Source organism: Pteropus medius, unplaced genomic scaffold (genome assembly GCF_902729225.1).
Source record: "Pteropus medius unplaced genomic scaffold, Ma_sr-lr_union100, whole genome shotgun sequence".
Classification (NCBI taxonomy): domain Eukaryota; kingdom Metazoa; phylum Chordata; class Mammalia; order Chiroptera; family Pteropodidae; genus Pteropus; species Pteropus medius.
This window is the reverse complement of record NW_024344241.1, coordinates 2,580,197-2,593,104: the sequence shown is the minus strand read 5'-3', so window position 1 is coordinate 2,593,104 and position 12,908 is coordinate 2,580,197. Positions and strand designations below refer to the sequence as shown.

At 40.6% G+C, this 12,908-nt stretch overlaps 1 pseudogene; it reads right to left on the bottom strand.

Annotated features, from left to right (window-relative positions):
- Positions 1-237: 237 nt before the first annotated feature.
- LOC120607784 (uncharacterized) lies at positions 238-355 on the bottom strand (annotated as a pseudogene).
- Between the last annotated feature and the right edge of the window lie 12,553 nt (positions 356-12,908).

Sequence of the window (12,908 nt, the reverse complement as noted above, 5' to 3'; positions counted from 1 at the left end):
AAATTATTCTGAAAAATAAAGTCTATTAAAAAAAAGATTACTAGCAAAAGTGGCTTTGTTCGATAGGGGAAGAATTGAAATTTGGAATTTTAAAAATTCTAGGAGATAGAGGTTTCTGGGTAAACATGAATGGAACAAGTTGCCATGTTTTTCTGGCTCCAAACTGGTTTCTTTGGTTGAGATCACATTAAAAGTCAAAATAAAGAAAGAAGTCTAAGTTGTTTTTTTTTTTTTTCCCGCCTTCAGCACCTGGTCTTCCTAGGTGGTCTCCCATCCAAGTACTAACCAGGCCTGACCTGCTTAGCTTCTGAGATCAGATGGGATTGGGCATGTCCAGGGTGGCATGGCCATAGACAAGTCTAAGTTTTTGAGCACTGGGACTTCTGAATTGGGAGAAGTTCGTGAACTGGATTCTTTGATGAAGGGACTCGCTGCTTCCAGAGGGGACTCACCTTGCCATGCCCACCCTTCCCTACCTGTCTCAACTAGGGTTAGTGTAGGTCCTGTGGCCTGGCCTTTTACCGGTCTGTGTAAGGAAGGGGGGTTGAGTGGGATTGGGTATCATTTGCATACCTGAGGGAATTGATGGAAGGATGGAGGAAGGGGTGAGCAGATAAGCGGCCGACCCCCTCACAGAGAGCAGGCAGGACAGGCAAGCCTCTAAATTTGGCATCTCTAAGAGGGATCTTATACCAGAAAGCTGCAATAAAAAGCATTAGAACTTCTGGCATCTTCTTCAGTTTGATAAAAATTCTTGTCCAACTGTGGAAATGTTCCCAAGACCATGTCAGGAACATCACTGAGACACACATCTAGACGGGAGGGGGTGGTGGTGTAAAACATAACAACAATAGCAGTAACAGCTGTCACTCATTGGGCACTTGTTCTGCCTGAATACAATGACTTAATATGCATTATCTCACTTAATGCCTACCACGCCTTATGAGGTAGGAGCTATGATTCCCATTTTATAGATGAGGAAACAGAGACTTAGAGAGTTCCAGTAACTTGCCTAGGACTGCACAGATGCTAAGTCTCAAAAAAGGGATCCAACCCAGAAGAGTCTGCCTTTGGAACCTCTGCTCCTAACTGCTGTACTTATTGCTTCCCTGTTGCAATCATCTGAAAGTGATCCCTTGTTTTGCTTCAGTCCAGAGTCAAAGAGATTGTGATCTAAATGGGCCTGGAGCAGGCAAATTGGCCAAGGAGTGGGGAAGGGTCTCTGGACGAGATACCCGTGACAGTGGAGGTGTGTGGGATGCAGTGGATTAGAGAAGTTCCCTGATCAAAGCCATATACCTGGATGCCTCCACCTTTTCCAAATTCCCACCTTTCCCTTGCATGATTTTCAAGCAAATAAATGGTTCATTATCAGAACTGCAGGTGTGCAGTTGATCACACAAATTTTTAAATCGTATTTATGGAAACAGGCCATTACCATACTCCAGTTTTTGTACTCTTGTTGTTCAAAACCTTGTCCATTTGGAACTGAACCTTCTCTGGGTGTCTTAACTATGAGAAGTGTGGCAAATCCCACTACGGAAAGAAGTGGGTTACAATAATGACACTAGAACCCACCAGAATGTAAGCTCTATCAGTGCAGGAATTTTGTTTTATTTGTAAATGTAACTCAAGGACCTAAAATGTAAGACATATTCAATAAATATGTTTAGTAATCGTGATGATGATGATGATGATGATGATGATGATGTATATTTAACCCTTCGAAGTACTAGTTCATTTAATATAATATTTGAGCAGGAAGGACAGCTTTTTTTCCTCTCATTAATGGGAAGGTGTGAGGAAAATGAGCCTCAGAAAAGTTAAGTGGGTTGTTAGCTCAAATAGCTAATGAGGAGTAGAAATGGACTGGAGCCCAGCTCTTCCAATTTCTACTCTGAGCTCTTCCTTACTGTCATCAGTCTTACTAGCCATAGTGGGTTATGCTTTTATCTCAGGGATTTCTACTTTGTATTCACCAGCTTCAGAGTTCACAGGAAACCTGGTCATCTCCCATGGCCAGTTTTGACTAGAGTGAACTACACAGGTGATAATGGGAGCTCCTGTCACTGCAGAGTGACAGCTGACCATGCTCATGTCTATGTGAACAGAATAATGCCAAAGTTCACTGATTCGAACATACATGTTTTTCTCATTTTAACATCTCTGAAATCTGAATGGGTTTTATAATCCCTGTTTTCTAGAATAGAAGTTGAGTTTTTCCAGAGAGAATTTGCGCTTGCTTCTGCCAGTCCCTTAGGTGTGCTATTGACCTGGGAGCCTTCAAATTCAACTTTTTGCTTGAAGAGTGCTCAGTGCAAATTACCGGGGCAGTGTTTCCCCCTTCCTTCACCCAGTACCATGGTTGAGCCCGGTACATTTCCTTGCTGTCTCAGCTCTGTTTGGGTGTCTCTTATTAGACTTCCCATCTTGGGTACTTTTTCTTTCTAAGTGATACATAATAATGGGCATCTTATGATTGATGCCTCTAAGACTTGATGACATCTGATAGCTTACCCTTATTAAGTGCTTCCTATTTATGAGGCACTTTGCATACATGTCTTAGGTCAGGTTCCCTGCGAACAGCCTCTGAGCTGATTTTTGACACAGGGAGTTTGTTAGAGAGTGCTCTCAAGATCTGCACCTGGGGGATGGGAAAGGAAGCAGGATTGGCCAAAGGGAGATTTTTAACTACAGTGCAGTCAGGACAAAGGCCTTAGCTGACCCTTTGGGGTTAGGATTCTGGGACTGAGATGATCCTTCAGAGATGTCCCCAGTTGGGGCAAGCATGGAGCAGGCCTTTATACTTTAACATCAACCATTCATTGGATGAAAGCTCCACCCTTTATCTAACATCCTAAATGGGCTGTAACCTTAGGTGGGGTCTCTCTTTGACCAAGGGCAATTTGAAGGAGCATTTCAGATAGAAGCTGTTATCGGCCATTACTGTTGGCAGCTGGGGAAAAAGCACCTCCATCCTGAAGGGAAGATCTGGATGGCACATTATGGCATACACTACAATCTATTATCTCATCCATGCTACACCCGATGAGAGGTACCATCCTTACAAACTCTCATTATGAAGATGAGGAAATTGAGGCTTGGAGAGATCGAGTAGCTCATATGTGGTCTCAGCCAGCTGCAGAGGATTCAAACCTGATCTTGACACCAAGACACAGCTCTTAACTATGGAGCCTTGCTGCCAGTGTCTGGGGCATGGGTGCTGCACTGTCAGCAGCTCATATTATGTTCTTAGGTAAGAAAGAGAGTGAGCAATGTGTGGTTTCCAACCATATGTGGACTTTTTCCATTGGAATGAAAAAAGCAATAAGACTAGCATTTTACAAAAAAAGAAAAATACTGAGGAAATGGTAAGGATTTAGACTACTGTGGTGTAGTGGGGGACAAGGCAAACCACCTTGCTTACTGCTTTAAAATGTGTACAACCTATACCTGTTTTATGATTTGTACTATTATCCATGGAAGGTTGGTAGAGAAGATAGACTTAATCCCTATTTTAGAGGTGAGAACGTTGAGGTCTGTGGAGATAACAATTTGCTCAGGATCATGCAAAGGGGTGACTCGAGGGCCAGAGTACGGACATGCTACCTCATCCCTGTGCTCCCCGCATGTATCCTAGAGGACATGTAACAAGAGGGTGGGCTGCCGTCCCTCTTTAATTTGGAGGTGAGCAGGGCAGGTGTTGGTTAGATGAATCACTATCTTGAAAGAATAAATATCATGGGTCTTGAAATGGTTAATGGAAAGCAAGGAGTAAAACATTTTAGAAAATTTCTGAAATGTCTAGGGCTTTACTGGTTTAATTAATCATTAAGAAGGAGTAATGTATTTTCAAGAAAAAATAGTTTTGCAATGAATCTGCTACAAGAGCCATATAAGGCAGTTTTCTTATTTGAAGAGAACATTCTTTTGCTTGCTTCAGCTATGAATTTCACTGTTTCAGCTACTTTGCAAATCAGCAACTTCAAAAAACCATCTGTGGGAGAGAGAAAAAAATGGCATAGATGATAGAGGCTCTGTTTATCCTTCTGGAGACCAAATCAAAGTTGTGATGGAAACAAGGAGCAGCAGCAAGGAAAAATCACCTGGGATCTAGATGAACAAGCCATACGACTACGGAGAAATCCAAGAAAGCACCCTGCAATAGCGGAAGGTAGGACAGGGCGAGGATGCGGGGCTGCCAGGTTATGAGAGGCTGGCTGAGTGAGATGGAGGCAGTAGCAGTGGCAGATGCCTCTTAAAGGGGCTGCGTCCATGAGTGGATTTTTGCGATGATGGACCTGCTCGCTCTGAGCACCAGTGCCTGTTCGGCTGCACACAGAGGGCACCAGGGACTTACAGGGAGACATTGTCGGAGTGAGGGCCAAGGACAGACTCACTTGGTACAGAAGTGCCGGCGGTATCCATTGCTCCCTGTTGAGCCCTCGCTCCTACCAGTGCGCAGACACAGCCCCCACATAGCCGCTTCGTCATCAAACTGGATAACAGAGGTTGCTCCACCCAGAGGATTCCCTGAAATCCTGGCTCCCCCAACTTGAGCCCCACCCAAGCCACATCCAGGTGTATCCTCAGCTAGTCAGGTGCTCCTTGCTGAAACACACTGGTGGAGGCAGCTGGCCTTGGTTTCTGGTGTGGCCTTTTGAGACAACTATAAGCACAGCATCTGTGGATTGCTTGCTGAATGTTAACAGTTGGCCCTGGATGGGTAGAAGCTTGGGCTAAATTTGGCCTGCAACTGAACCCCTCTCATGACTGTGCCACTGGACACAAATCCACACTAATAAGGCCAGGAGACTTAGGAGCTTTGCTTAGTACATAGAAACAGACATGGAAAGGCAGCCAAAATGGGAAGGCAAAGAAACAGAAACCATATGAGAGAACAGAACAGAGATCCAGATATAATGGAGTCAAGTAATCTAATAGATGCAGAGTTCAAAACACTAGTTATAAAGATGCTCAATGAACTTTTGGGAAGTGTAGAGAACTCCAACAAAGAGATAACAAAGAGATAAAAATAGAAATGGAAATTATAAAAGGAAATCAGTCTGAAATGGAGAACACATTATCTGAGATGAGACGTATATTAAATGGAATAAACAAAAGAATAAACAAAATGAATAAAGAAAAAGATCAAATGACCTATCTAGAGGACAGGAAAGCCAATCACAATGGCAAAAAAAAAAAAGGAAAAAAGATGCCAAGACTATAAAAATAATTTAAGGAGACTATGGGACACTATTAAGGCTCCAAATATGCGTCTGATCGGCGTAACTGAAGAAAATCAAGATGTTGAACACGTGTTTGAAGAAATAATGATGGAAAACTTCCCTAACTTGGTGAAGGAAATGGACATAAAACCCCAGGAAGCTCAGAGAAATCCAAAAATCAGGGATTCAAAGAAGCTCACACCAAGACACATCATAATTAAAATGCCAAAAATAAATAATTACTTATAAGGGAACACCCATAAGACTGGCAGCTGATTTCTCAAAATAAACTATGCAAGACAGAAGAGCTTGGCAAAAAATATTCAATAGGATGAAGACCCAGGATATAAAACCAAGAATAATTTATCCAGCAAAGCTATCGTTTAGAGTTGAAGAACAGATAAAGAGCTTCCCAGACAAAAATAAGCTAAAGGAATTTATCACCACTAAGCCAGTATTACAGGAAATGTTGGAGGGACTTCTTTAAGAAGAAAAAATATGTATCAAAAACAGGAATAAATAATGGTAACAACTATATTCCTATCAATAAGTACCTTAAATGGAAAAGAATTAAGTGCTCCAACTAAAAGACAGAGAGGATGAAAGGATAAGAAAACAAGATCCATACATATGAAAAGGAAGAGGATGGAAAAAGATATTGCTTTGATGGTCCTAGAAGGTATTTAAGTCAGACAGAGAAAGATAAACACAATATGATTTCACTTTTATGTGGAATTTAAGGAATAAAAAGAATAAGCTAATCAAAAACAGACTCTCAAATATAGTGGATAATTTGGTGATGGGCCGAGGGGAGGCGGGTTTGAGGAGCTGGAAGAATGGCGTGAAGGGTTAAAGAAGTAAAAATTAGTAGTTGATAGATGGTCATGGGGATGGGGAGCATGGCATAGGGAATGCAATTAGCATTGGCTAGGTGGAGAGTCAGGGGAAGGAGGGAGCAATTGGGGGGATCATTTTACTAACTATATAGATGTCTAACCAATTTACTGTATACTTGAAATTAATTAAAATTAAAAAAAAAATCTGCGTTACTATTGTATAGATAACAGTGGTAGACATTCCTGTTTGGGGACAAAAGTCACCCAGGAGAAAAGAAACAGGTTAGCTTTCCCCTTTTTTTTTGATTCTCTCCTAAGTTAAGATAAAAAATGAGTACTATTTTTCATGTTAGCTCCAGTTGGAAGTATATTGAGCACTTCCTAAGTGACAAGCACAGTGCTAGGTTCTTATATAAGCTTCCTTGGGTGGATGTGGTGGATTGCTACTAATTCTACCCTTTTTCTTGTTTGCTTTCCTGGACTATAGAGGTTCAAGTCTAAAAGCCATGTTTTTAGGTTATGGTGAGATGGCCGGCTGGCCAAGCAGATAAACTCATGGGCGATCGTGGGTATTGTTCTGGGAGATATTTCTGAAAGCCCAGGCTAGGGCCCACTCCTCTATCTCTTTCAATGATTTTGTAAGTGCCTAATCCCTCAATTAATAACATGCATTGTTTTAGCCCATTCAGGCTGCTAAAACAGAATACCCTATGGTATTCTGACTGGGTGGTTTAAACAATAGACATTTATTTCTTACAGTTCTGGAATTGGCAAGTTCAAGCTCAAGGTTCTGGCAGATTGTCTGGTAAGAGCCTGCTTCCTGGTTCATGGACAGTCTTCTCACTGTGCCTCATATGGTGGAATGTTTGAGGGAGCTCTCTGGGGTCTGTTTTTATAAAGTCACTAATCCATTCATGAGGGCTCGTCTCTCATGATGTGATCACCTCCCAAAGACCTCATCTCCTAATATCATCACAATGGGGTAAAGTTTCAACATACAAATTTGTGGGAGACAGAAATATTCAGTTTATAGTGTGCATATTATAATTGATGACTCTTAGACTTGAAATATGGTAGCTTTTCTTTATTGAGTGCTTTCTCTTAATTGAGGCATAGACATCTTTGGATAGGTCCCCTGAGAACTTGTCTACTTAAAAGAGCACAAGTGTTTTTTTCTGTCAGTTTTTTTCTGTCGTCTACTTAAAAGAGCACAAGTGTTTTTTTCTGAACAGTAGCTAAGGCACTGCTGCATTTGATGCAACCGCCTCAAGAGGCAAGCATCGCTGGTCCCAGTTTCACAGCTGAAGAAACAGAATTTAGAGGGCTCATCTGACATCCTAAAGGTCTCCAGCTTGTCCATGAGGATGTAGGTTGCAAACCCAGGTACATTCCCTACCCACTCTGTCCCTCTATCTGGAAAACTTGGCATGGGTTACATGGTCACCTGGCTATTTGCTCATCTTGTGTGTTTCTGGTAAATGCATTTGTGAAGGAAAAATAAGATCTATCTTCCAAGTTATTTCATTTTATATTTTCATTTGAAAAGTATCTTTTAAATGTTATTTCTTCTTAGTTTTCTGCAATAAGCAGTCTGGCCTCTTAACTTTTCCACAAATACATTATATTTACATTATATTCATTTTCTCTTGACTTAAATGTGTCTTTCCTTTTAACTAAATCATGCTGATTTTTTAAGCCCTACCCAGAACGCTTCTCTAGTTACTTCAGCTCTTGCTTTTCACTGAAGCCTTAAAACACCACCTTTATCATCTCATTAAACACTGAACTTCAGGAATAACTGCTGCTGCTTATGATTATGGATGTTCTTGAGAAACATCAAAAAAAAAAGAAAAAAAAAAAGGAGCCTGGTTGGCACTAGTGTCCTTGTAGAGCCCTCTTGACTTGGTAACTCAGCCCTATTGGGTGGGCTGCTCACCAGCTGGGGTGGTTGGGCCAGGAGCATGATGTCAGGTGATGGGCCTGGTCATGCTGTGACCACAGCTGCCATTTAGTAAGTATGTGCATCAGCCATTTCTCTTTTGCTGACTTGGACAAAGTCAAACATCGGTGTGTACATGAATATGTGTCGCTCCTACACAGTGTTGCCAGAGGTCCCTGTGGAGGTGCTAAGCATACCTACCACACCATCACCAGGACTGTGTGATGTGACAACATCCATCTACTGCTTAGGTCTATTTCTTTTTAAAACAATTCTGCCCCTGGCCTTGATCTCCCTGCAGGGGTTGAAATACCACGGTCCCAGCAGAGAGGCCATGGGAGCTGCTCATCTCTCTCTGGGACTTCAACCCTGCTGCTTGGCCGTGCTCATCCTACTGTTCATTGTGACCTGACCCATCATATACTCTTTGTCCTCAATCCCCAGCAGCTGCCTCCTCAGGGCAGGGCTACCATCCTTCCCTCCAAAATCTATCATCACCTGTACAGGGGCAGGCCCCCCCTGCAGGGGATGCATGTAGCATAAGGGTGCATAGCTATATATTATTATCTCTATTTAACAGATAAGAAAATTGGAGTGCAGAGCCACAATCTTTCTGCTGATGTCTCTTTATGTTCTAGATCTCTAGGTAGAATCGGAATTTCTTATGAGGGCTGGAGAGGGGCTAGCTGGCATAACTCTGATTCTACAGTGTGTCATTAGTAAATGCTGTATAAATGACCTTTGGTCATTACGTTGTTGTGACCCCAGGTGTCACTGTACAGGAAAACCAGTATCATCTTAGGGTCCTGATTCCTGAAGACTGGACCTGTGTTATTTTGTCCTCCTTCCCAACATTGTCACAGGAACCTACATCAAGGTCACAGGGGGAACTGAAAAAATATAGACACGAGAGGTTCTTGTGGGGGGTCAGCACTTGACCTGTGATCATCCTCATGCCTGAAGTAGTGTGACACTAAAAAAAATAAAAATAAAAACCACAATGGGAGGTCAAAAGAGATCATGGGAGAAAGGAAAAATCTTTTTTGTTTTCCTGCTCTTTGAACAAGGGGACCTGTGTATTCATTTTGCACAGGGTTCTGTAAATTATGTAGCCTCTCTATTCTTATGATGTATAGCTTAATGGTTTTATTGAATAGCTATAAGGAGCTATAAGAATGTCAGCACATAAAAAGGATGATAATTGCTCTTGTCTTTGCTCCTTTATTTCTACTTCCAGTATTTTTGATTTATTAACATTCATTAATATAATATTTGGCAATGAAACAAGCCATTTTGTGGGGGGAGTTAAAGGCTAACATGGTCAATATTATAAATTTTCCTTTTGCTACAGAATTTAGTCATTTTACATATACTAGTAAATGTTTCTTCTCATGGTCTTTCCATTTAAGGAAGGCCAAGTGTTATTTGAGTTTACTATTTTGAGGAAAAAATACATAGAGGTAAAAAAAAAAAGCCAGTTTTGATTAAATAAACTATGCATAACTTGAGGGGTGTTTCTAAACAATGATTTTGATATATTGCAGATCAAATGGAACACCTAAAACAAGAGCATAGAACATTTATATAACAAGCCCCAAGAATCTCATTGTCACAAAGCCCTAGGTGGTCCTGATGAAACTTTCTGATCCTATTTCACTGACCAGTATTGGAGAATGACTGCACTGATCCATTGGTTTAAAGCAATTCCAGTTTTCATGCATTTCATCCTTCCTCAGGGGTCTTAAAAAATTCTGATGTTTGAGGCAATTGATTGATTAGGAGCTAGGGAAGATGAAGAAAGAATTGTCTAGAAAAAAATTATTTCCTTTATTCCTTAGAGAGGAAAGGGTATATAATGAGTAGGGAAGGTTTCTCTTGAAATCTAGATGAATAATCATTGTCTATTTGTGCTTTTAAATAACACATGTTTAGATGAGTTAATTTTTAAGTTATCTTAATATTGAGTTTTATTTTCATGTTAGAAGCTTATACCTTTATTCATTGGTCTTCCATGGAAGAGGCAATGATTCATGAAGATTCTTGGTTATTCCTGATTATTAGGCAATTCAAGACCTTATTAGTCAATTTATAGTTGATATACACTTCCTGCCTCTCCTTCCATAGCCTACTTTACTCTTGTTAACATCACTATCACAAGCAGAGGCAAAGGATTAGAAATGAAATACTAACACATTTGGTGTTGCTGTGATCAGCTCAGGGTATAATTTTGAGATGTATGTAATATGCTCAGTGTCCTTGTGGTTGTTAATGCTTTCTGACTTTAAAATGAAGTGCAAACCCAAATCCATAATCAGATTGCCATCAATCACACGCTAGTGACATTTTGCATAAATGTATGGCCTCTGTTGTGTTTTGAAACCTTGAAACGTATCTCTCATCATAAAAGGAAAGCATTTGATTACCTTAAAAGGACTGAGAGTCTCAGAATGCAGATGATGGTAGAATAATTTTTTTAAGGGGAGAGTAAATATCAGAGTAATCATACTACCTTTGCTGAGGCTGGCTTTAAGCCTGCTTTAGTCATTCTTGTGGTATCTAGGGAGTAGAACTGCAATTTCTTCTCTCAGTCATCTCTCTGCTTCCATGAAAGGACCAGGATGGAAGTTAGTGGCTGATTTGGCTGCTGGAGCATCAGGAAGTAGAGAGCTCTTCTCAGAGGGAGCTGGGACCTGAAGTCTGCTTTTCCTGAACTAGAAGGGACCACCCCTTCCTTCATGATTCCTTGGCTCTAAGAGCCCACAGTGAATCCAGCTTTCTGTCATCCCTATAGCTCATCATGGATCCTTTACTCAGTCTGTGCTTGCGGGTGAGGATTGTGCCATTAATCGGTTTGCAGGCCAGTTAGGGCTAGAGGACAGCGGGCTGGTACCAAATGTAACCAAGAAAAACAGCATTGGGCTCTGGGGGTAGGTTTGTAGAAAACACTGAATTAGGGAAGTCAAGCCTCTCTAAAAATGAATGTTGGCTATATGGTGTTGAAGATATTATGGTTTATTATAAAATGTGCAGGCCAAACAGAAGTCTCAGGGCTTAATCCCAATTCTTTAACTAGTTGGGGCTTTATGCAAGTAATATGAGTTCTGCAAACCTTAGTTTCTTTATCTGTAAAAAAAAAAAAAAAAAAAGGAAATGTCTAAGACCCTTCACAATAATATGTCTTGGATGTATAATCCTATTAAGAAAACAGTTATTATTATCACTAATTAGAGATATGGCAGAATTAACAGCATTAAAAATGAAAATGAGGTTTTATTTGTGTTGTATTATATATATCTGATTTTTTGTCATAGAATATATCTGATTTTTTGTCCTTAGTTCCTAGCACAGAGCTCCAAAAATCCTAGGACTTTCCTGAGTGACAGGAGTGTTTTTTGTTATGCTAATGAGATGACTTATGGTGGACCTCTAGATAGCTTCAGGATGGAAGCTGGTCACCAGAAGGACCAGACATGTAATTAGATGGTTGAAATTTGGGGCCAGCGTGACCTCCACAGAGTGGAGGGGGACTGGAGACTGAGTTCGCTCATGTTGTCAATGATTTAATCAGTCATGCCCGTGTAATGAAACTCAAGTAAAAAGCGTGGACACTGAGATTTGGTGGAGCTTCCTGCTTGGTGTACATGTTGATGTGCTGGGAGGGTGGCAAACTCAGATTTCATGAGGAGAGAGCATGAAAGCTCTCTGTTTCTCCTGCCTCCCAGACCTTCCCCTGTGCAGCTCTTCATTTGGCTCTTCCTTAGTTGTAGCCTTATCCTTTATAATAAACTGTGTTCCTAAGGAAAGTTTTAAGCTAGCTTTGAGTCATTCTAGTGAATTATTGAAACTTAGGAGATTGTTGCAACCACCAAATGTATAGCTAGCTGGTTGATCAGAGAAGTGCAGGCAGGTATGGATCCCACTTGTGGCTGATCTCAGGAGAACTGAGCCCTTAAACCTATAGACTGTGACCCTAACTTCAGGTACTTAGTGCCAGAATAGTGTTGTAAGACACCCTGTTGGTATCAGAGAGTTGGTGTCACAACACTGTTCTCCTTAAATGAATATAAGTTACAATATTTTACATGGACTACCCACCCTTTATGCCTTATTATCATGGAACCAAATAATGATTGTATTTGTAACTGAATTTGTCAACTTATATTATTTAATATATAATTATTTGATTATAGTCCTAGCCTCTGTTCACAGAACTCAACCTTCACAGTTTATTGCTTACGTATTTTGGTCACCTGCTCACATGTTGCACACATGACTTAAAAATCAGTCAAACAAACAAACAAACAAAAACAACAACAAGCAAATAAAACTGAGGGAGTACTTTTTTTTTGCTTTAAAAAATCAAGAAATCATCAAGTATAAATACAAAATCATTAACTAATGATTCAGATGGCAAACGTTAATGTAGAGCCAGAACCTGAAAATGCTCAGGTGAAAAAGGTCCAGATTTTGATGATTTGAGAAGAAAAATGTCTGCAATAGGAGCTACATGTGCTTATCATGTTTGATCTTCCTCTACTTCCTAGGCATGTGGGAAGACTTCCCAGGTCTTTTGCAGTTATGTTAGGACCATATGACTAGTTCTGGCCAATGGGCTGTGAACAGAAGTAACAAGTGTCTGTTCCAGTCAGAGACACTTATGAATGCTCCCTGCCATATCAAATGCTGAAGCTGTATCAATATGGTAGGATCATGAGATGGTGGAGCCTCTTTCAGCATGAGTTCCTGAGCGACTGCAGAGACTTCTACTGACATACATTGGATGTTTGATGTGAAGAAGAAATAAATATTATATTAAGCTACTGACAGTTCTGATTAATCGTTACCAATAGCTTGTCCTAGGGTATCCTAACTAATATGATGACTTTAGATACTTTTTAGTATGGC